A 24,439-nucleotide genomic window follows, 5' to 3' on the forward strand; every position below is an offset into this window, starting at 1 on the left:
GAGCCTCATCACATCGCTCCTGTGGAGGATGGCTCCATGTGGACAGTTGAAAGTCACACCTGGAGGACGCTCTGGACTCTTACAGTAATGCTTTTATGGCTAAGGACTACAGTTGACTTGCTAACTTTAGGACTGCAGTTGTCATGAACAGTTTTGCTTCAAGTTTCCATCAATGAAGTTTTATAACATCAATTAAACTGATTTCATGTTAAAACTGTTAATGTTATAGTCATGTTGTCTGTTGTTGCCCAAAGGAGGATGGGTTCCCTTTTGAGTCTGGTTCCTCTTGAGGTTTCTTCCTCATGTCGTCTGAGGGAGTTTTTCCTTGCCACCATCGCCACAGGCGTGCTCATTGAAGATAGATTAGGGATAAAATTAGCTCATGTTTTAAGTCATTCAAATTCTGTTAAGCTGCTTTGCAACAATGTTTATTGTTAAAAGCACTATACAAATAAACTTGACTTGACTTGACTGACGGATGGTGAGGGCATCCCGATGGAGATCCCAATGGTGAGGGCGTCCCGATGGAGATCCCGATGGAGATCCCGATGGTGAGGGTGTCCCGACGGAGATCCCAATGGTGAGGGCATCCCGATGGAGATCCTGATGGCAAGGGCGTCCCGATGGAGAGCCCAATGGCGAGGGCGTCCCGATGGCGAATCCGATGCCGAGGGCGTCCTGATGGAGATACTGATGGCGAGGGCATCCTGATGGCGAGGGCCTCCTGATGGAGATCTTGATGGCGATGGCCTCCTGACAGAGAGCCCGATGGTGAGGGCATCCTGATGGAGATCCCGATGGAGAGGGCATCCTGGCAGAGATACTGATGGAGAGGGCCTACTGAAGGAGATCCCGATGGTGAAGGCGTCCCGATGGAGATCCTGATGGTGAGGGCATCCCAAGGGAGATCCCAATGGCGAGGGCGTCCCGATGGAGATCCCGATGGTGAGGGCATCCTGATGGAGATCTTGATAGTGAGGGCATCCCGATGGAGAGCCCGATGGCGAGGGCATCCTGATGGAGAGCCCGATGGAGAGGGCATCCTGATGGAGATCCTGATGGAGAGGTCGTCCTGGCGGAGATCCTGATGGAGAGGGCCTACTGATGGAGATCCCGATGGTGAAGGCGTCCCAATGGAGATCCCGATGGTGAAGGCATCCCGATGGTGAGGGCATCCTGATGGAGATCCCGATGGCGAGGGCATCCCAATGGAGAGGGCGTCTCGATGGAGATCCCGATGGCGAGGGTGTCCCGGTGGAGAGGGCATCCCAATGGTGATCCTGATGGTGAGGGCGTCCCGATGGTGATCCCGATGGCAAGGGCGTCTCGATGGAGATCTTGATGGCGAGGGCCTCCTGATGGAGTGCCCGATGGCGAGGGTCTCCCAATGGAGAGCCCGATGGCGAGGGCGTCCTGATGGAAATCCTGATGGAGATCCCGACGGTGAGGGTGTCCTGATGGAGAGGGTGTCCCAATGGCGAGGGCATCCCGATGGAGAGCCTGATGGCGAGGGCGTCCCAATGCAGAGGGCGTCCCAATGCAGAGGGTGTCCCGATGGAGAGGGCTTCCTGATGGAGATCCCAATAGTGAGGGCATCCCGATGGAGAGGGCATCCTGATGGTGAGGGCCTCCTGATGGAGATCCTGATGGTGAGGGCGTCCTGATGGAGATCCCGATGGTGAGAGCCTCCCAATGGAGATCCTGATGGAGAGTGGTTATCATTAGCCCCATTTCAAAGTGGATTTTTTTATCCCTTCTTCTTGGTGTTGTGGTTTCTTGAATAAAATGGTTCAGGATTGAATTGTTGTGATCTTTGTTCCTGAAACCTGAATTCTTCTTCATGGTGTGATTTTGCTCTGAAAAAGACATGTATGATGCTCAGCGTGGTTTGGAGTGTGACTACAGTGCCAGTTTCCCAGAGGCGTCCAGAGAGTGTGTCCGTAAGTGCTGGGAATATGACTGGGAGGACAAGATTTAAAATTCCTAAAAAAAAAATTGTTAATGCTTTAATTGCCTAAACTCACAGGGCAAACCGTGCTTGGCTATGAACACTTGGGCGTGAGGTACGAGGAGGGTCAGATGTTCATGCCCTCGTGCAGGTAGCTGTGCCGCTGTGTGGACAGCGGTGTCCCCTGTGTCCCTCTGTGCCTCAAGGATCTGAATACACCAAACTGCCAACACCCGAGACTGGTGCACATGCTGGGTCACTGCTGCCGAGAGTGGGTGTGTGACGGCACTGAGAATGACATCATGCTGAGAAACACTGCAGGTATTCAAACACATGAAATACTGCATGCATGAAATAACCCCTGTGCTCTCAGGTGGTCGAACGGCACGGCCCTGAAGAGCGCTAATAAACCAAAAGAGGATCGTTATCTTTTCCTTGTTGACTTGTGGCTTTGTTTGAGTAATAAATCTTTTGAGAGAAGCACCCTGGCTTCAAGCCACAGGAATCCACACAGAGTCACAAACTGTTTAATTCTCCTGTCATGTTCATTCTTTAGCCAGAAGTGTCACATTGACCAGGTTGACTCTTCAGCAAAATATAATTTAAAGCAATAGTTTGTGCAAAAATCAGCCAAATGTAGTGAAGGCGTGATCAGTTTGTAGTGAATATTTCTTCAGGCTAATGTAGCTAATAACATGAACTAAATTTAGTTAAAAGTTGAATTCTGCTGCAGCGTCTCTATATGATGAGTCCTGACACTTGCTTTGTCCTCGATCTAAAACCAAAGCTGCTGTCCACATGATTAAACATAGAAAATGACATACTTTCATTTCCTTAAAGTTTGCGATACAGAGTGCACTGTGGTCTCTGCAACCTCCTTTGTGCTCGTTTGTAAGGGGAAAGAAGCATGGCCAGTTTATTTAGTTAATAAATTTAACAATCTAACAGCCATATGTAGATGAGGCGTTTTAGCATAAAGGTGTGCTGTTAAATATTATGCAAACTAAAATAAAAGTCGGGCGGCATGGTGGTGTAGTGGTTAGCGCTGTCGCCTCACAGCAAGAAGGTCCGGGTTCGAGCCCCGTGGCCGGCGAGGGCCTTTCTGTGCGGAGTTTGCATGTTCTCCCCGTGTCCGCGTGGGTTTCCTCCGGGTGCTCCGGTTTCCCCCACAGTCCAAAGACATGCAGGTTAGGTTAACTGGTGACTCTAAATTGAGCGTAGGTGTGAATGTGAGTGTGAATGGTTGTCTGTGTCTATGTGTCAGCCCTGTGATGACCTGGCGACTTGTCCAGGGTGAACCCCGCCTTTCGCCCGTAGTCAGCTGGGATAGGCTCCAGCTTGCCTGCGACCCTGTAGAACAGGATAAAGCGGCTACAGATAATGAGATGAGATGAAAATAAAAGTCTGACTTCTTTTTAACAGATAAATATCTGCTATAGACATAAAGTTTTCTGTAAGGAGATGTTTATGGAATAATAATGGAAGGAGTTGCCAGTGTCAGCCAGGGCTGGAGTCAAGACCATCGAAACCGAGACCAAGCCAAGACCAAGACCAGAGTATGCCAAAATTGAGACAAGATCAAGACTTTTAGGGATTGAGATCAAGTTAAGACCAAGAGCAAGACAGAACTCAATTTCAGACATATTGTATTTTGTGAGTATTATACAGGGGAATGGTGAGTAATTTATTAGCTGAGAATGCACCAGAAGCCACCAGAAAGCATGTAAATTTAAAAATTTCGGGGGGGGGGGGACGCTCCCAGACTCCCCTGGCATCTTTAGGACGTCTTTGGTGTGCCGTGGTGGTTTTGCTGCCACAAATTCCAGAGCCACCTACTACTTTTTTTTTAGCCGTTACTTCAGATTTTCTGGAGAACCCTGCTTCATGGAGCTCAGCATTGTCATGCTGGAACATGAATTTCCATGGAAATCCTGGAAGAGTATGGAGGAGAACAACTTTTTATATGTTAAAAGTTAAAGTCCTTCCCGCACCATGTGGCGCATCGGGCGGCGCCAATCTCCGTTTCCGCAGCCCTCGGCCTCTCGCCTATTACATAGCTAGGGTTACAGCGGGGGACTAGTCCTCTGGTAACCATGAGAGTTTAACTCCCCACTTGCATTTGTATTGCAGCGTGCCATGGTAGTAGGTACCATTTTTATGATGGTCTTTGGTATGACCCAACCATGAATAGAACTCACGATCTCCCGATCAAGAGGCGGACACGCTACCACTAGGCCACTAGTCGGTGACTTTTTATATGTGTCTGGGCTAAAGATCTGGGGATCAGAACACTGCAAAGTAGATGGCGGTAGACGGATCTAAGTGCTGGAAGAGTGTTTATTAGCAGGCGTGATATTTACAAAAACAAAACAGAAAGCAGAATCATAAAGTAGAGTATTTAAACAGTGTTATAAACATGGCTCGAAACAAACGTGACAGTGATAATGATGATACTTCGCAACGCCTCTGTGAAAACAGCGTCCATATCTATCCGTATTTTCTGATCTCGCTCAAGTCAGTATCAGGTGTTTCCCATAATGACTGGGTCCCAAGAGTGTGCACCACACGCTCTGTGAATGAGCACAGCTGCTCGAGCTGCACCAGACTCAAGCGTGCAAAGGCGTGACAGTCAAGTGTTGACCTGCTATGTGACCACAACTTTTAGGTCACGTGTATATTGCCATGCATCACCACCAAAATGCCTCAATTTATCGATAACCCATCGCAAAGCCTCGCGAGCTGTAGTGTGACTGTAGCTTAAAGACGTGGATGTGACGTCGGATGCAATCAAGCAATTGTACCCTATAAGAAGTAAAAATTTGCTTCAACTTGGAAAAAAAATTCATGGCTCACTAGATGGCACTTTATGACCCATTAATGGGATGTGGCCCAGTGGTTGAGAAACACTGGACACATACTGGCATATTGGGGCACAACATTAATATATAATGGGACACGTCCATGCTGAAAAGTACGTGGTGTTAGTGTGGCCTGTGTAGGGAACAGTGTGAGGTTTGTGATGGTGTAATGAGCGCAAGATGGCGGCGCGTCAGGACGCAGCGGCTTACAGCTCTCCTTTCAAGTGCACGTTTTTGTATTTTTTGTGTGTTATAACTGTTTGTTTCGCGTCACCTACGGACTTCAACACAAGATACACCCATATGGATCTGATAGACATCGGCATTCGGCAAGAAATGATCATTTCAAACGACTTTCATCGCGCTTACAACATTCCGGAGGAGATAGCGAGGGCACCGGGGTCTCCGTGGATTGTTATCGGGTCTGGCAGACGAAAGAGGTGGAGACGCGAGAGGAAGCAAAAACGGGGCTGCAGAGCGGGCCTGCTGAACAAGCTCAGGAAACAGCCACTCAAACCTCCGCTACCAAGCCTCTATCTTTCCAATGCTAGATCCCTGGTACACAAAACGGACGACTTGGAATTACAGCTTGCTGGTAACCGCTACATTCGTGAATGCTGTGCAATCATTATAACGGAGACATGGCTACAACCGCTGATCCCCGATGCTTCGGTGCAGCTAGCAGGCCGCACGCTACACAGATGGGACAGGAATAGCGACTCCGGGAAAAACAGAGGAGGGGGGCTCTGCGTTTACGTGAATGAAGGTTGGTGCAACAACAGTACAATCTTAGACAAGCATTGTTCTCCTGACCTAGAGTTCATGTCTGTAAGATGCCGACCCTTCTTTCTGCCGAGGGAGCTAGCAGCTGTTATCATCACTGCAGTCTACATACCACCGGACGCTAACGTCAAAACCGCTCTCTCTCTGCTCGCAAACAACGTTAACAACCACCAGCGAGCCTACCCAAACGGCGCGCACATCATTGCAGGAGACTTCAATAAGGCAAACCTCAAAACGGTGTTGCCTAAATTTTACCAACATGTGAAGTGTGCAACGAGGGGAGTAAATACTCTGGACCATGTTTATTCCAACCTTAAACATGCCTACAGAGCTATTCCCCTCCCCCACCTCGGACAGTCTGACCATCTCTCCCTGTTCCTACCCCCCGCATACACCCCCCTCAGCCGGCAATCAAAGCCACAAAGATGGACAATTACCACCTGGCCTGATGACGCCCTCCCCCGACTCCAGGACTGCTTTGAACGAACACAGTGGGAAGTTTTCCATCATGACGACCTGGCCACATACACGGATGCAGTGCTAGCTTACATCAAGCACTGCATTGACACGGTCACCGTGGTAAAGACCATTCGGGTGTTCCCGAATGAGAAACCATGGATGACTGGCCAGGTCCGTGCACTCCTACGTGCCCGGGATGCAGCCTTCAGATCCGGCGACTGAGCGCTATACAGTAGGACTCGGGCCGACCTGAAGAAAGGCATCAGCGCAGCCAAAGTGGACCACAGGAGAAGGATTGAGGAGCAGCTGACAAGCCCCAGGCAGCTGTGGCAGGGCATTCAGGCAATAACAAACTACAGGGGCTGTGCTGTGTCAGCCGGGGACTCAGATGCGGCACTTGCGGAGGAGCTGAACAGCTTCTTCGCCCGCTTTGAAGCTCAGGCGCAGCACACAGCCAAACCACCCCCTGGACCATCTCCCCAGCTCCCACTACAGCTCACACTTCCCCCCAGCACTCCACCCCAACCCCCACTTCAACCGACAGCAATCACTGGCACTCCCCCGCTCACTCTGAAGGTCGAGCCTGAGGATGTGAGACGGGTGCTCCGGGCCGTAAACCCCAGGAAGGCAACTGGCCCGGATGGCGTACCAGGGAAGGTGCTCAAGGCCTGTACTGACCAACTTGCACAGGTCTTCACAGACATCTTCAACAGGTCACTGGAACAAGCCATCATCCCGACCTGTTTGAAGTCTGCCACCATCATCCCGGTCCCCAAAAAGTCACCCACAGCCAGCCTCAACGACTACCGCCCCATAGCACTCACCCCCGTCATAACGAAGTGCTTTGAGAAACTGGTCTTGCACCACATAAAAACCTGTCTCCCCCCCACCCTGGACCCCCACCAGTTTGCATACAGGCCTAACAGATCGACTGAGGATGCAATAGCCACTGCTCTCCACTCTGTGCTGAGCCATCTGGAGAGACAAGGGAGCTATGTCAGAATGCTCTTCATCGACTACAGCTCAGCTTTCAACACCATAATACCAGACATCCTGATCCCCAAGCTAACCAGCCTGGGGCTCCCATCATCCACCTGCTCCTGGATCAAAGACTTTCTAATCAACCGACCCCAACAGGTGAAGCTGGGCCGCCACCTTTCATCTGCCCGCACCCTCAGCACTGGCTCACCGCAGGGCTGCGTGCTGAGCCCACTCCTGTACTCGCTCTACACATACGACTGCAGCGCAACCCACCCAGAGAACATCATCGTCAAATTCGCTGACGACACAACAGTGGTGGGGATGATAACAGGGGGGAACGAGGAGGTCTACAGAGATGAGGTCCTGAACCTGGAGAGGTGGTGTGCAACCAACAACTTAGCACTGAACATCTCTAAGACAAAGGAACTCATCCTGGACTTCCGGCGGAACAGCGCTACCCCTGCCCCCCTGTATATCAATGGCGAGTGTGTTGAGCGAGTGCAGACCTTCAAATTCCTGGGTGTCCACATCTCTGCTGACCTCTCCTGGTCAACCAACACGTCAGCCCTGGTCAAGAAGGCCCAGCAGCGGCTACACTACCTCAGAGTGCTCAAGAGGGAGCAACTGAGCACAAGCCTGCTGGTGACCTTCTACCGCTCCACCATAGAGAGTCTGCTGACCTACGCAGTGTCAGTGTGACACTCTAGCTGCACAGTGGCTGACAGGAAGAGGCTGCAGAGGGTGACCAACACTGCACAAAGGATCATCGGCAGCCTTCTGCCTTCCTTAACTGACATCTACAACTCTAGATGTCTGAACAGAGCAAAAAACATCATAAGGGACATCACCCACCCTGGCTTCCATCTGTTCAACCTGCTACCCTCTGGCAGGCGATACAGGTCCATACCGGCCAGAACAAACAGACTCAGGGACAGCTTCTTTCCTAAAGCAGTCACCATACTCAACTCCAGTCTGCACTGAGGAACTGGTGCTTTGAGAACTGGCCTACCTGTGAACTGTTCAAAAGGTAACTTTGTGTATGCGTGTGTGTGTGTGTGTGTGTGTGTGTGTGTGTGTGTGTGTGTTGCATCATGTCTTTTTGCACTGTCAATACAAATGTCACCTTATCACTGAATGCTGCTATCACTAGCCACTTTACTTATACTACTGGAGTATTGATGCCAATATACTTAAACTGTATATATATATATATATATATATATATATATATATATATATATATATATATATATATATAAAATCTCCTTCTCACCCCCGGCGGGGGGGTGGTATCCATGTCATCCTCAAGCTCGGGTCCTCTACCAGAGGCCTGGGAGTTTGAGGGTTCTGCGCAGTATCTTCGATGTTCCTAGGACTGCGCTCTTCTGGACTGAGGCTTCAGATGTTGTTCCTGGGATTTGCTGGAGCCACTCTCCCAGTTTGGGGGTTACTGCCCCAAGTGCCCCCACTACCACGGGGACCACGCAACCCTTGACCTTCCACATCCGTTCCAGCTGCTCTTTCAACCCTTGATACTTCTCAAGTTTCTCATGTTCCTTCTTCCTGATGTTGGCGTCAGCTGGGATCGCCACATCTATCACCACCACCCTCTTCTGCTCTTTGTCCACCACCACTATGTCCGGTTGGTTAGCCAGGATCTGTTTGTCAGTCTGGAAGCTGAAGTCCCACAGAACCTTGGCCCTGTTGTTCTCAGCCACCTTCTGTGGTATGGCCCATTGGGACTTGGGTACTTCTATTCCATACTGGTTGCAGATGTTCCTGTATACTATCCCAGCCACTTGGTTGTGCCTCTCCATGTACGCTGATCCAGCTAGCATCTTACACCCTGCTACTATGTGCTGGACTGTTTCAGGGGCTTCTTTGCACAGTCTGCATCTTGGGTCTGATCTACTCTGGTAGATCCTGGCCTCTATGGCTCTTGTGCTTATGGCCTGTTCTTGTGCTGCCATGATTAGTGCCTCTGTGCTGTCTGTCAGTCCTGCATTATCCAGCCACTGGTAGGATTTCCTGATATCAGCCACTTCCTCTATCTGACGGTGGTACATGCCATGTAGGGGTTTGTCTCTCCAGGTTGTCTGTTCCTCCTCCTCCTCTGCACTCTCATCAGGGTTCTGCTGCCTGAGACATTCACTTAGCAGTTCATCCTTTGGGACCATCTTTCTGATGTATTCTCGGATTTTCGATGTTTCATCCTGGACCGTGGTCTTGATGCTCACTAGCCCTCGGCCTCCCTCTTTCCGCTTAGTGTATAGTCTCATATATATATGTATGTATATATGAATGTATATATATATATATATATATATATATATATATATATATATATATATATATATATATATATATATATATATATATATACTGTAATTATAATGCCAATATACTTGAACTGTAATTATAATGTTACACATGGTTGCACACCACTGGATGCTGCTACTATCAGCCACTTTACTTGCCCTTAAGGTTTTATCTACTGTGCTTTCTCTTGGGTGTATTCTCCATGCAGGACCTATACAAATGTGTCTGTATATAGTAGCTAGTAGTTCAATAGTAGTTTTTGTATTTTGTATATTGTACATACCTTTTCTTTTTATTCTATGTGTGTGCACTTTATGGAGCAGCTCTGAATCTCGTCATACTTTGTGTGATGACAATAAAGGCTTTCTATTCTATTCTATTCTATTCTATTCTATTCTATTCTATTCTATTCTAATGAGCCAGTGTGAGTTCGCATGTTCGATTTGATAGCAGTGATTAGTCATACTTCTCAGGTCAGAGTGAAGAATAAATAAATAAATAAATAACTGTAGGATATATAACTCTACGTTGGTGTGTGGTGAGGTGGTTGTGAGGATGATTATGTCGTTCCAGAACCCATAAACCCGACCAGCGATGTCTGATGATGTCTTCACACTGAACTCGTAGCTGTGGTCTGGCCCCAGGTTGGTGAGTTTAATAGCGTAACTTGAGCAGGTCAGGGAGATGATCTCTCTGGCTTCAGTTTCATTTGTCATATTGATGAGTTTCTCACAAACCTCAGATTCCTGATCCAGTTTATGCTGCTCCTGTCCAGCAATGTACCAATGAGGAACCACTGAATCACAAAAGGCTCAGGTTTGCTCTCTGATAAACATCACCAGGCTTCTTGGCCTTCAGTCCCAGCTAAAACTTTGCAACCTTTTCCTTTCCAGCTCGGGGATCAGGCTGTGTTTGACATGGAGCTTCCTGGGAATCAGTGCTGCATTATAGTCTTCAGCCACATGGTGGAGCTTGAGGATCTTCTCCAAGCATGAAGGACATACCAACTTTTTGATCCAAGAGTTCCTCTTGGGGGCGGCACGGTGGTGTAGTGGTTAGCGCTGTCGCCTAAACAGCAAGAAGGTCCGGGTTCGAGCCCCGTGGCCGGCGAGGGCCTTTCTGTGCGGAGTTTGCATGTTCTCCCCGTGTCCGCGTGGGTTTCCTCCGGGTGCTCCGGTTTCCCCCACAGTCCAAAGACATGCAGGTTAGGTTAACTGGTGACTCTAAATTGACCGTAGGTGTGAATGTGAGTGTGAATGGTTGTCTGTGTCTATGTGTCAGCCCTGTGATGACCTGGCAACTTGTCCAGGGTGTACCCCGCCTTTCGTCCGTAGTCAGCTGGGATAGGCTCCAGCTTGCCTGCGACCCTGTAGAAGGATAAAGCGGCTACAGATAATGAGATGAGATGAGATGAGATGAGATGAGATGAGATGAATTCCTCTTGTCCCTGATTAGCTCAGCATACAGCATCTCAAGCAGCTCCAGCTGGACCTTCACCTGGCTGCTGCTGTCCCTCTTGACATGCTGGAACCTTGATACATTAATAAAGAGTATAACAGTGGAGTTGGTGGTTGCTGAGCTGAGGGATGTCCTGCTAAATCACCATGATGGAGGAGGAAGACTTCTTGAGGAGCCCCAGCTTTTAGTAGTTGGTCTGGAGCTGATCAGGATTCAGTCTTGTGCTGAGAAGATTGATTATATTGCTCTCAGGGCTGAAAGGAGCATGTCTTATCAACACTTTGACTGCAACAAGGACTAGTCATTAGTGTCTCCTGTTCTGTCTGATCTACAGCTCTTTGTCAAAGATGTTGAGACATCTGTGGTATCTGTGCTGATGTTTCTTTTCCTATCTGCAGGTAACAGTGCAGTCGGGCTCTAACGCCATCACACTGCTGTAAAGAAAAAAAAGTAAAGGTTTATTGGGGAAAAAAGTGTTAATTTATATTCTACCACAGTGCTGCTGAATTTTGGATTGTGTTTGGTCAGAAGGTGTTGATTTATTTTCTATAAGAGTAGCTCTGACAGTAGTTCTGGTTGTTATTATTTCTATAGTAACAGCTCATTCATAGGGACTTGTGCAGGACATGCCACATAAAAGGGTTAAAAACCATGTAAACACTGATGTGGTGAAGTTTTCTGTAAGAAATGTTTATTTAACATTGATGGAAGGAGTCTCCAGTGTCAGTGCTGTGAAAAATCTGATGTAAAGCTGTAAGTTTTCTGTCTTGCACTTTCTATAACATGATAAACTGCATTCTTTCTTTTTTCTTTTTCTTTGTCTTATTACCCTCCTAAGAGGGGAAAATGAGAGGCTGATCGAGGGAGTGATTGTTTCTAGGTGCTGTGAGCGAGAACAGGAACTTGCTTTGCTGATGTTCCGTAATATTACATGTAGTTATAAACAACTAAAAAAGTATAATGTGTCGTTGTTCTGGAGAAAATTAACATTACTGTTCTGTGAGCATCGCACTTCATATCTGAGCAAGAACAGATTACAATGAGAAATGGAGAAATGGAAATTATGATCTCAAGAAACTATATTTTTGGAAAAAAGCTTTTGGAAACTATTTTTTTTTCTTTTGAAGGACTACTTCCCTGTTTGGTGAAACAACCCAGATTGTCAGGGGCAAGGGATCCTAAATGTGTTGTGGTGTGAGCAGAGCCGGTTCAGACCTCCATGGGGCCCTAGGCAAAATTCTGCTAAGGGGCCCTCTTAACTGAACCCCAAAATGTTCAACAGTCGCACCTGACACTCAGTGCTTCCACTCATCCCCCCTTTAAACATATTGCACTAGTGTCGCCACCTGTTGGTCTAACTCAAAATAAATACAGACCAAATCAAATCAAACTAAATGTGTAACAAATTACTCACCATTAAAAATGTCCCTTTCTGCACTTTCTGGATGCAAAATCATCAATAATGTCGTCATATGATATTTGCTTCCCCACATCATGGTTGATGCTCATGATGGCCAAACCACTCAGACGTTCCTGGGACATGGAAGATCTCAGATAGTTTTTGATCATTTTTAACTTGCTGAAGCTCCTCTCAGCTGAGGCAACTGTCACAGGCAGAGTGACAGCAATTCTCAGGGCTATCCAAAGGTTAGGATAGAGTTCCTCCAGATTTTTCTCACAAAGGAAAGAAAGCAGCTCAAAGGCAGTCATATTAGCTGATGGTAGGTCAGGTAAATTCTTGATTTCGTTTGCCAGATCAACTCCACTGATGTCACAGTCTTGGTTGAAGGTCAGAGTTTTCTCAAGTTCCATACACTGAGCCTTTAAGGAGTCACTGGACATCTGACATGCAGTGCTGAAGTTCAGCACTACTCCGTATTTAGTCTTCACCTCAGAGCATTTTTTAAGGATTTTCCACTAGGAGACCAACTGGTCTGGGCAATACAATCACAGGCCCCAGAGTCCATGCGGCTGCACCGCTGCGGCATATTCTGTGATGCAAAATGGTTCACCAATCACCATACAGACAAACACACTACAGTGACTACACAGCTATCAAGAGCAATTACCAAGCACAAATGTTATGTCAAAGACACTCAAAGTTACACAGTAATGACATCGGATTCTGACATCAGCCGTCTCAGTGACCAAATTTTAGTTTTGTTTTTCTTCACCAACATGATCTTGTGTGTGTATCTTATAACATAGATCTTCGTTTTCCTTGTTAAATGTATACTTACATGGTACTTGGTTAATTAATTGCAACTGATTGAACCAAATGATAAGACATAACTTGGTTTAAAATTTGGTCTCCCAGTGAAGCTGGTCTGGCCACTGGGAGACCATTTGGACTTCACAATAGCATCCATTGATGAACGATTTGAAACTCTGAACCAGGTGAAGCAGAGCATTTTTTAACATAGTTACTGGGAGACCATTTGGTCTCCCAGTAACTATGTTAAAAAATGCTCTGCTTCACCTGGTTCAGAGTTTCAAATCATTCATCAATGGATGCTATTGTGGAGTCAACCACAATGTTGAAGAGGTAAAATATAGATAAGGCTACTATTAATTCAGCTCCATCAAATTGGCTGCACTTGTTTTACCTTCAGATACTGTACTTAAAATGTAGGTGATTTAGATTATTATTTAGCCTATTTAGCACCATTGTCATATTTCACGAGTTTTATTTATTCACTAATATATCTGCATCTATATTTGCCTGTGGGCTATCCAAACAAACAAAATTCAATCTTAGTAAATATTTATCCATTACTTTCCATTTTGTATAAGTGCAGGTGTAACTACACTCAGAACGATTGATATAACACTTAAATTGTAGAAGCCAGCAAGACGCACACGGAGACCGTCCGGGGTTCACCCAGGGCTCACCGCCCTGTTATGTAGGTCAAACACCGACTAGCCCCGTCCCTCCCACCCGGAGAGGAGAGTTACCTGACTGCTGTTCCCGCTGTTCATTTCCATGCAGTTTCTTTTTCCTTTTTTCACTCCCCGAGGGATAACTCCGCTTCATCTTGCTAGGTTGATGCACATGCACTGGGAATCTGACGTGCGCGAGCAGCGCAACGGACGGTCACGTCGTCACGTTTTTTTTTTTTTCCCCATGGGGCCTCTATGAGTTTGCGGGGCCCTACGCAACGTGCGTAGTGTGCGTATTGGGTGAACTGGTACTGGGTGTGAGGTTTTATGACCCAGAGAACTTTTTCGTCTTCTTGCAGCTGTCCCCATTAGGGGCTGCCACAGCAGATAATGTCCCTCCACCTCCTCCTGTCCTCTGTATCTTTTTCTGTCGCACCAGCTGTCCTCATGTGCTCCTTCACCACATCCATAAATCTCATCTTTGGTCTTCTTTTTTTTTTTCTTCTACCTGGCAACTCCCTTTCCAGCATATCTCCCAGACAAATAAGTGGATAAGATAAGATACGCGATGGGAAGATGATGGTGAACAAAATGAATAAGAAGTCTGTTTTCACTTCATCCTTTCTTTACTTTTAAAAGAGGTCATGTGATTCTTTATGTTTTCAGATTAATTTATATTTTGAGTCCCTCAGTGATTCAGTGCTTGATTGACGATGTGTTAAGGGATATGCTCGGGCACTTTGTGATCAATGACATTTTCAGTTTTTTCTCCTGGATGCTATCCCCTGCTGAGCAGAAATATGATATGGGTGATCCTGAGTGATTGACTGTGAAACTGGCATTGGCTAGAGGGCGCCACATATTCATTTGTGGTCTTCACAGATCACAAGAACCTGGAGTAGCTCAGAACAGCTAAACACCTAAACCCCAAACAAGCTCACTGGTCCTGGTTTTTCCACAAGATTCCTTGACATAACACCCTGGATCCAGAACCTATTCTGCTTCCCTCATGCTTTATTCAAGCCATCATTACATTACAGGCATTTAGCAGGCACTCTTATCCAGAGCAATGTACAACATACCCAGAGCAGCCCGAAGACCAGTTGGGGGTTAAGTGCTTTATTCAAGTGCACTTCAGCCATTCCTGCTGGTCCAGGGAATCGAACCAGCGACCTTTTGGTCCCAAAGCTGCTTGTCTAACCTTTAGGCTTCTCCATGGGAGATTGATCAAGAAATTGCTAACACCTCCAAATGCAGACTGCCAACTGCATTCTCCTCTAATTGCACTTTCGGGCCTTCTCATCTTCATGCCAATCTCCTCACCTGGCTGTACACCATGTTACTTATCAGCTATGCCAGGACCTAACCTACATACCATCTTCTCAGAAGTAAGTACTTTTAGCCAAGCATGCTGACTGATATCCACTGCTACATAGCTTCCTGTACAGATGGTGCCCAAGCTAAGGTGGCACGCGCTTTCCCCATAGGGAAACTCACACTGCTACCTCCTCCACAGCACCCCACTCACACCCACCACTAGATCTTCACCGATCTCTCAAAATATCAGGGTAACACCGTTATTCAAGTTATCATTGATTGATAGGTTCTCATGGTTTCTACAGCTGATCAATTGCTAATGTTAATTTGCATTAATTTGAATAAACTTGAGCAAAAAAAAAGTCACAATAACGTCCGTAAAGTGAACAGTGTACATAAATAATAAAATATAAGCCATAAATAGTCATAAGCAATGTGGGTTTTTTTTAAATGAACTGTCTCTCACGGAATAACGTTAATAAATAGCCGTGTTGCTGTTGATATATTACCCTTAGGAAGAGTTCTTGAAAATCCCATTCTGCTCTTCTAGGTCACGGTGACCTGAAATAATATCAGCAGCACAATGTGTTAATCCAAAGATGGACACACACTCCAACTCCAGCACTTGCAAATGGCTTTATTGATTTCATGTGATGGTGACTATTTCTGTCTGCTGGCTAATGGATGTGGTTAACAGACTAATAGTGGATGGAGACACACTTATATCCTCAGGCCTGTCCTTCTGACTGCAATGATTAAATATGAGACCTTGAAGGAACACAGTGCACTTATAGGAGAGTCCTTCTGGAAAACTGGGGTGGAGATATGGGCTGGAACATGGCTACAGAGGGTCATGGGGACATGGGGATATGGGGTAGAGTGTGTGAGTGTCCCAAGTATTTTAGCATGTGCCAAGTGGATCATAAAATCATAATAATGAGTGCATTCATTCAGAACGTGTTGAGTCCGTCTCCAAAGCTAAAAGTTTCTTCATACCGGTAGTTTTTGTGCATTTTTTTGCTCTGGATACAAACAAATTTATTCCTTTCAATGAGTTTCTGCGATTTTATCTACGGATTATGCCGTAAAATCACTTTCTTATTTCAATTTCACACCAATTTAATGGATATTTTGTATTGAAGGACAGCGATCTGAGACATCCATAAATTCGCACAAATAAGACTAGCCAATCAATGAGAACAAAAGTAATGGTGCCCTATAAAAGGAAAGAGAGGTTGTGTGTGTGTTAGCTGACACACTACAATGGCTGAGCTGATTCCTGGAAGATTTTAGCACTTGCCACTCTTTAGTCATCATTTTGTCATTCTTCAGCTCTCTTTGCCTTTTATGGAGTTTTGTGAGTGTGGTTAAATGTAAATCAGCTGTGCTGTGTTGGTAATTCACTCCTGAATGGTTTTTATCATCGAATGCACAAAGAAAATCAGAGAAGCAGTAAATCTGGCAGAAATTATTTGGTTTGGCCTATGAAAACTTTTATACACCTTTTATTCTGATTTAAGATAACTATAAATGGTTTGGTAAATGTTTGGAAAACATCACTGAGTGAGCTGACCCAAACCAGACTACAATCTCTACTAAGTCTGCTAATCCAATTCATCATTCCCTCGTAGATTAATTATTTCATAAAAGCGGCTAATATAACAATAAGGTCACAATATAGCAGCAATATACTCACCGGGCACTTTATTAGGAACACCCATACATACACTTGCTGTTTTCTGCAGTTCTTTAATCAGCCAATCCCTTGACAGCAGCACAATGCATAAAATCATGCAGATACAAATCAAGAGCTTCAGTTAATCCATCCATCCATTATCCATAGCCACTTATCCTGTTCAAGGTCGCAGGCAAGCTGGAGCCTATCCCAGCTGACTATGGGGTGAAAGGCGGGGTACACCCTGGACAAGTTGCCAGGTCATCACAGGGCTGACACATAGACACAGACAACCATTCACACTCACATTCACACCTCATAGAGCACCACATAGAGATGCCCCCGGGGGTGGTAGTGCGTAGCCACCCTTACAGGCTACCCAAACACAAAAAAAAGGTGGTTCGGGAAGAACTTGAGACCATGCTCGAAATGGGCATCGTCAAGGAGTCCCACAGTGACTGGAGCAGCCCAGTGGTCTTGGTACCCAAGGCCGACGGGTCGGTCCGGTTCTGTGTGGACTATAGAAAAGTCAACGCGGTGTCTAAATTCAACGTGTACCCAATGCCTCGTATTGATGAGCTGCTCGATCGACTCGGCACTGCTCGCTTTTATTCGACACTGGATTTGACGAAGGGATATTGGCAGATCCCCTTGACTCCACTATCCCGAGAGAAAACGGCCTTTTCCACACCGTTTGGTTTACACCAATTCGTCACACTTCCGTTTGAGCTGTTTGGGGCACCCGCTACGTTTCAGCGGCTGATGGACAGGGTCCTCCGCCCCCACGCCACCTATGCGGCCACTTATCTTGACGACATTATCGTCTATAGCAATGACTGGCTGAGGCACCTCGAACATCTAAGGGCCGTCCTTAGGTCGCTGAGGCAAGCAGGGCTCACAGCCAACCCGAAGAAGTGTGCGATTGGGCGGGTGGAAGTACGGTATCTGGGCTTCCACTTGGGCAACGGGCAGGTGCGTCCCCAAATTAACAAGACAGCAGCAATTGCGGCCTGCCCGAGGCCCAAGACCAAAAAGGGGGTGAGACAGTTCCTGGGGCTGGCTGGCTATTATCGTAGGTTTATACCTAATTATTCGGACATCACCAGCCCGCTGACTGATCTCACTAAAAAGGGGGCACCAGATCCGGTCCAGTGGACGGAGCAATGCCAGCGGACTTTTTCTGAGGTAAAGGCTGTACTGTGTGGGGGGCCACTTTTACACTCCCCTGACTTTTCTCTCCCCTTTATGTTGCAGACCGATGCATCGGACAGAGGGCTGGGGGCAGTTTTGTCCCAGGAGGTGGAGGGGGAGGACCGCCCCGTCCTGTACATCAGCAGGAAGTTGTCGGTGCGTGAGGGGCGCTACAACACCATAGAGAAGGAGTGTCTGGCCATCAAGTGGGCGGTCCTCGCCCTCCGTTACTACTCCGCTGGGGCGCCCTTTCACCCTCTGTTCGGACCATGCGCCCCTCCAGTGGCTCCACCACATGAAGGATGCCAACGCGCGGATCACCCATTAGTATCTGGCACTCCAACCCTTTAATTTCAAGGTGGTCCACAGGCCAGGGGCGCAGATGGTCGTGGCAGACTTCCTCTCCCGTCAAGGGGGGGGGAGTCGGCTGCAGGCCGGACGGCCGCCCGGCCTGAGTCGGGCGGTGGGGGCATGTGGCAGCGGGGGCGTGGTCAAGCGCCAGTCTGTGACAGGAGGGTGGAGTCAGGGAAAGTAAGTGGCAGAGTCACTACACCTGACATCAATTAACCTGTGTTTGTGTGTGTCTTCCCAGTGACCGCGCCCTATTTAAAGAGGGAGAGCAGAGAGCAGAGGAGAGCTCATCCCCGAACAAGACGCCAGTCGTGTGTGCGTCTGTGTGAAAGGAGTGTTAGACTGAAAAGTATAGCAATAAAAGCGCTTGTTGAACCTGATCTCTGTCCTGCCGTCCTCTGTGCTCCACCCACCAACACTGAACCGCTACAATATCAAATGTTGAAACTGAGAAATTTATTGTTTTTTGAAAAATTTACGCTCATTTTGAATTTGATGTCAGCAACACATTTCAAAAAAGTTGGGACGGGGCAACAAAAGACTGGAAAAGTTGTTCAATGCTAAAAAAAACTAATTAGGTTCATTGGCAACAGGTCAGTAAGATGATTAGGTACAAAAAGAGCATCCCAGAGAGGCGGAGTCTCTCAGAAGTAAAGATGGGGCGGGGTTCACTGCTCTGTGAAAGACTGCATGGGCAAACAGTGCAACAATTAAAGAATAATGAAACATTCTCAGTGTAAAATTGCAAAGAATTTGTGGATCACATCATCTATGGTCCATAATATCATTAAAAGATTCAGAGAATCTGGAGAAATCTCTGTATGCAAGAGACAAGGCTGAAAATTGACATTGGGTGCCTGTGATCTTCAGGCCCTCAGGAGACACTGCATTAAAAGCAGACATGTGTCTGTAGTGGAAATCACTGTATGGGCTCAGGAACACTTCAGAAAACCATCGTCTGTGAAAACACTTCATTACTGCATCCACAAATGCAAGTTAAAACCAGATATAAATGTAGCGGTTCTCATAGAAGGGGGGAGCACAGAAGATGGCAGGACAGAGTTCAGGTTGGTACAGCGTTTTTTTATTGCCACACTTTTCAGTGAAACAACTGTTTTAAATCCACCAACACACAATCAGCGTCTCGTTGGGGGAAGAACTCCCTCTGCTCTTGCTCTCCCTCCTTAAGTAGGGCGCGGTCACTGGGAAGACAGCCCCCGCTGCCACATACCCCCACCGCCCGACTCAGGCCGGGCGGCCATCTGGCCTGCAGCCAACTCCCCTCCCCCCCTGATGGGAGAGGAAGTCTGCCATGACCATCTGCGCCCCCGGCCTGTGGATCACCTTGAAATTGAAGGGTTGGAGTGCCAGATACCAACGGGTGATCCGCGCGTTGGCATCCTTCATGCGGTGGAGCCACTGGAGGGGCGCGTGGTCCGAACAGAGGGTGAAAGGGCGCCCCAGCAGGTAGTAACAGAGGGCGAGGACCGCCCACTTGATTGCTAAGCACTCTTTTTCAATGGTGCTGTAGCGCCCCTCACACACCAACAGCTTCCTGCTGATGTACAAGACTGGGCGGTCCTCCCCCTCCACTTCCTGGGAAAGAACAGCCCCCAGCCCTCTGTCTGACGCATCCGTCTGTAACATAAAGGGGAGAGAAAAGTCAGGGGAGTGTAAAAGTGGCCCCCCACACAGTGCAGCCTTTACCTCAGAAAAAGCCCGCTGGCATTGCTCCGTCCACTGGACCGGATCTGGTGCCCCCTTTTTAGTCAGATCAGTCAGCGGGCTGGTGACATCCAAATAATTAGGTATAAACCTATGATAATAGCCAGCCAGCCCCAGGAACTGTCTCACCCCCTTTTTAGTCTTGGGCCTCGGGCAGGCCGCAATTGCTGCTGTCTTGTTAATTTGGGGACGCACCTGCCCATTGCCCAAGTGGAAGCCCAGATACCGTACTTCCACCCGCCCAATCACACACTTCTTCAGGTTGGCTGTGAGACCTGCTCGCCTCAGCGACCTAAGGACGGCCCTCAGACGTTCGAGGTGCCTCAGCCAGTCATTACTATAGACAATAATGTCGTCGAGGTAGGTGGCCGCATAGGTGGCATGGGGGAGGAGGACCCTGTCCATCAGCCACTGAAACGTAGCGGGAAGTCATGGCCTAATGGTTAGAGAAACAGCTTTGGGACCAAAAGGTTGCTGGTTCAATTCCCCAGACAAGCAGGATTGACTTAAGTGCCCTTGAGCAAGGCACCTAACCCCCAACTGCTCTGGCAAGAGTGGTGGCGTACCTTGTGTCTGATTAGCCAAAGAAAAACTGATGATGTGATCATCAGTTCGGGCATTGAACCCGACCAACTGAAGCAGGCACCCCAAACAGCCCAAAAGGAAGTGTGACAAATTGGTGTAAGCCAAACGGTGTGGAAAAGGCCGTTTTTTCTCAGGATAGTGGAGTCAAGGGGATCTGCCAATATCCCTTTGCTAAATCCAGTGTCGAATAAAAGCAAGCCGTGCCTAGTCGATCGAGCAGCTCATCAATACGAGGCATTGGGTACGCGTCGAATTTAGACACCGCGTTGACTTTTCTATAGTCCACACAGAACCGGACCGACCCGTCGGCCTTGGGTACCAAGACCACCGGGCTGCTCCAATCACTGTGGGACTCCTCGATGATGCCCATTTTGAGCATGGCCTCGAGTTCTTCCCGAACCACTTTTTTCTTGTGTTCGGGTAGCCTGTAAGGGCGGCTACGCACTACCACCCCCGGGGGCATCTCAATGTGGTGCTCTATGAGGTTGGTGTGGCCGGGCAGGGGTGAGAACACGTCCGAAAACTCGGTCTGCAACTGGGCAACCTCCGTGAGTTGGGTCAGGGAGAGGTGGTCTCCACAGGGGACCGGAGAGGTATGTGATGCTAATGTTCCCTTTTGAACCTCCGGCCCCAGCTCCGCCTTCTCCAGAACCACTGACACCAATGTCATGGGGACCTCCTCATTCCAGAGTTTGAGCAGATTGAGGTGGTAAATCTGTAGCGCCCCACCACTGTCCGTTCGCCTCACCTCATAGTCAATGTCCCCGACTCGCCGTGTGACCTCAAAGGGTCCTTGCCACTTGGTGACTAATTTGGAGCTCGATGTGGGCAACAGTACGAGTACTTTATCTCCTGGTGCGAACTCTCTAAGGTGCGTACCCTTGTCGTACAGGCGGGTTTGCCGTTCTTGGGCCTGCCGCAAATTCTCCTGGGTTAGGTGTGTGAGTGTGTGGAGTTTTGCATGCAGGTCAATAATGTACTGAACTTCATTTTTACTTGGTGAAGGTCCCTCCTCCCAATTTTCTCGCAGCACATCTAAAATGCCACTCGGCTTATGCCCATATAATAATTCAAACGGGGAGAACCCCGTGGAGGCTTGGGGGACCTCTCGCACTGAAAACAGCAAGGGTTCGAGCCATTTATCCCAGTTATGTGCCTCCTCACTTACAAATTTTCTAATTATATTTTTGAGGGTGCGATTGAACCATTCAACTAAACCGTCCGTTTGTGGGTGATACACGCTGGTGCGGATCGGCTTAATACCTAATAATCCATACAGTTTGTTCAGTGTTCGTGACATAAACGAGGTGCCTTGATCAGTCAGAATCTCTTTCGGGATTCCCACTCGGGAGATGACGCGGAAGAGCGCCTCCACAATACTGCATGCTGAGATATTGCGGAGAGGCACTGCTTCCGGGTGACGCGTTGCATAGTCCACCAGAACTAATATAAAGCGGTACCCTCGTGCTGACCGATCTAATGGCCCAATGAGATCCATCCCAATTCTTTCGAACGGGGTCTCGATTAATGGTAGCGGCGCAAAAGCGCTTTTGGAATGTCCGCTGGATTTACTAACTGGCATTCGCGGCACGCCATACACCACCTAGGGACATCACCGCGAATCCCCGGCCAATAGAATCGGGCCATTATTCGGGCTAGTGTCTTATCCTGCCCCAAGTGTCCAGCCATGGGATTAAATTGAGCCACCTGGAATACCAATTCCCAGCGGCTTTTTGGAATCAAAAGCTGTGTGATTTGCTCTTTTGTCTGAGTGTCCTGCATCACTCGGTATAATCTATCTTTCATAATAGAAAAATAGGGGAAGGACGGGGTGGCATTCGGCGGGAGCATTTGACCATCGTTTACTCTCACTTGGTCAAACGCATGCCGCAGAGTCTTGTCTCGCGACTGCTCTAACAGGAAATCCACCAGGGATTCCTCGAAAGAGGGAGGAGGAGTCTGTGGCTCCTCACTCTGATGCAGGGATGACGTAGATGGCTCTGTGACAGCTGCTCCCGCCAAGGCGACACCAGGACCTCCCCCTGCTGAATTATGGCAGGACCCACTCCTCGCTAAATGACTCATCAACTCCCCGAATCCCGGCCAATCAGTCCCCAAAATTATCGAGTGGGTGAGGCGAGGATTAACCGCCGCCTTTACTATAAATTTTTCCCCTCGGAAAAAAATGTGGACCGACACCAAAGGGTAGCTGTGAACATCCCCGTGCACACACAACACCTTCACCCCCTGTGCTCCCCCCAGTGCCTCGTCTTGCACCAGGCTTTGGTGAATTGAGGTTTGATTACAACCAGAATCCACCAATGCCTGATATGTATGCCCTTGAATACTCACCGGTATGCGATACGCTCCAGCCCGATCGAGGGTGGCTCCTGGCGTGTCGGGGATCCGAACCACCGCGCCCACCTCCATTACCGTGCACTGCTGTTGGAGGTGGCCCGGCTCCCCGCAGCGCCAGCAAACCGGCCCGGGCTTCCTCTCCGCACCGGTGTTCTGAGGCTCACTCACCTGAGGGGGGGAGAGACAGACACAGAATGGAGAAACGGGAGGGCACCGCGGGTGCGGCGGGCCAGCTGGGGTGGTGCCGGCCCCCGCCTCCGCGGTGGGGGAATGGGGCGAGGATGGGACACAGGAGGAGAGGGAGAGAGAGAGAGAGGAGAGAAGAGAAGAGAAGAGAAGAGAAGAGAAGAGAAGAGAAGAGAAGAGAAGAGAAGAGAAGAGGCTGTCTGCTGTCCTGCCGCTGGGACAGCCGCCAAATGGTTCTCCACCAGCTCGATGGCCTGATCCAGCGATGCCGGGCAGTGGCACTGGACCCACTCTGCAGTTCCTGCTGGCAAGCGTGCGATGAACTGTTCCAGTACCACCTGGTCGATGATCCCCTCGGCGTCGCAGTTGTCGGCCCTCAACTACCGCCAGCAGGCATCCCGGAGTTGCTGGCCAAATGCGAACAGCCGGCTGACTTCCTCCAAGCGCAAAGCGCGGAAGCGCTGACGCTGCTGCTTGGGGGTGCGCCCCACACGCTGGAGGATGGCCCGGCGAAGGTCCGCATAGGCCAGCTGGCGGTCGGCGGGGAGCTGTAGCACGGCCAGCTGCGCCTCTCCCATTAGTAGGGGGAGGAGGCGCGCTGCGCGCTGATCCATCTGCCACCCCGAGGTCTCCTCGACTTGCTCAAAGAGTGTGATGAATGCCTCAGAGTCGTCCTGCGGGCCCATCTTTGTTAGGGTGAGGGGGGACGGGCCCGTGGTGGGAGCATTGGTAGACCCCGCCGATGCAAGGAGGTGCCGGAACGCCTGACGATCTTCTTGCTGGGCCAACACCAGGGCCTCGAACCGCTGTTCCTGCTCCTTACGGAGGGTGACTAGCGCCTGGTGCTGGCTTTGCTGGGCCGTGGCGAGGGCGTGGACCAGGTCGGCGAATGGGGAGGACTCCATGGGGCTGTTCGGCTTCTGCGCTCCAGATATTCCCAGGTTTCAGCACCACTGTAGTGGTTCTCATAGAAGGGGGGAGCACAGAAGACGGCAGGACAGAGTTCAGGTTGGTACAGCGTTTTTTTATTGCCACACTTTTCAGTGAAACAACTGTTTTAAATCCACCGACACACACAATCGGCGTCTCGTTGGGGGAACAGTTCCCTCTGCTCTCGCTCTCCCTCCTTAAGTAGGGCACAATCACTGGGAAGACACACAAACACAGGTTATTTGACCTCAGGTGTAGTGATTCTGCCACTTACCTTCCCTGACTCCGCCCTCCTGTCACAGACCGGCGCTTGACCATGCCCCCGCTGCCACAATAAACAATGTCCAGAAACCCCGCCCCCTTCTCTGGGCCCAAGCTCTTTTACAATGGACTGAGGCGAAGTGGAAAACTGTCTCGAGGTCTGACAAATCAAAA

The 24,439-nt window shown here is 48.8% G+C and overlaps 1 pseudogene; it reads right to left on the reverse strand.

Moving 5' to 3' along the window:
• Positions 1-1,899: 1,899 nt before the first annotated feature.
• On the reverse strand, positions 1,900-12,648 carry LOC132873921 (uncharacterized; annotated as a pseudogene).
• Positions 12,649-24,439: the final 11,791 nt, after the last annotated feature.

Source organism: Neoarius graeffei, chromosome 26 (assembly GCF_027579695.1).
Source record: "Neoarius graeffei isolate fNeoGra1 chromosome 26, fNeoGra1.pri, whole genome shotgun sequence".
Classification (NCBI taxonomy): Eukaryota; Metazoa; Chordata; class Actinopteri; order Siluriformes; family Ariidae; genus Neoarius; species Neoarius graeffei.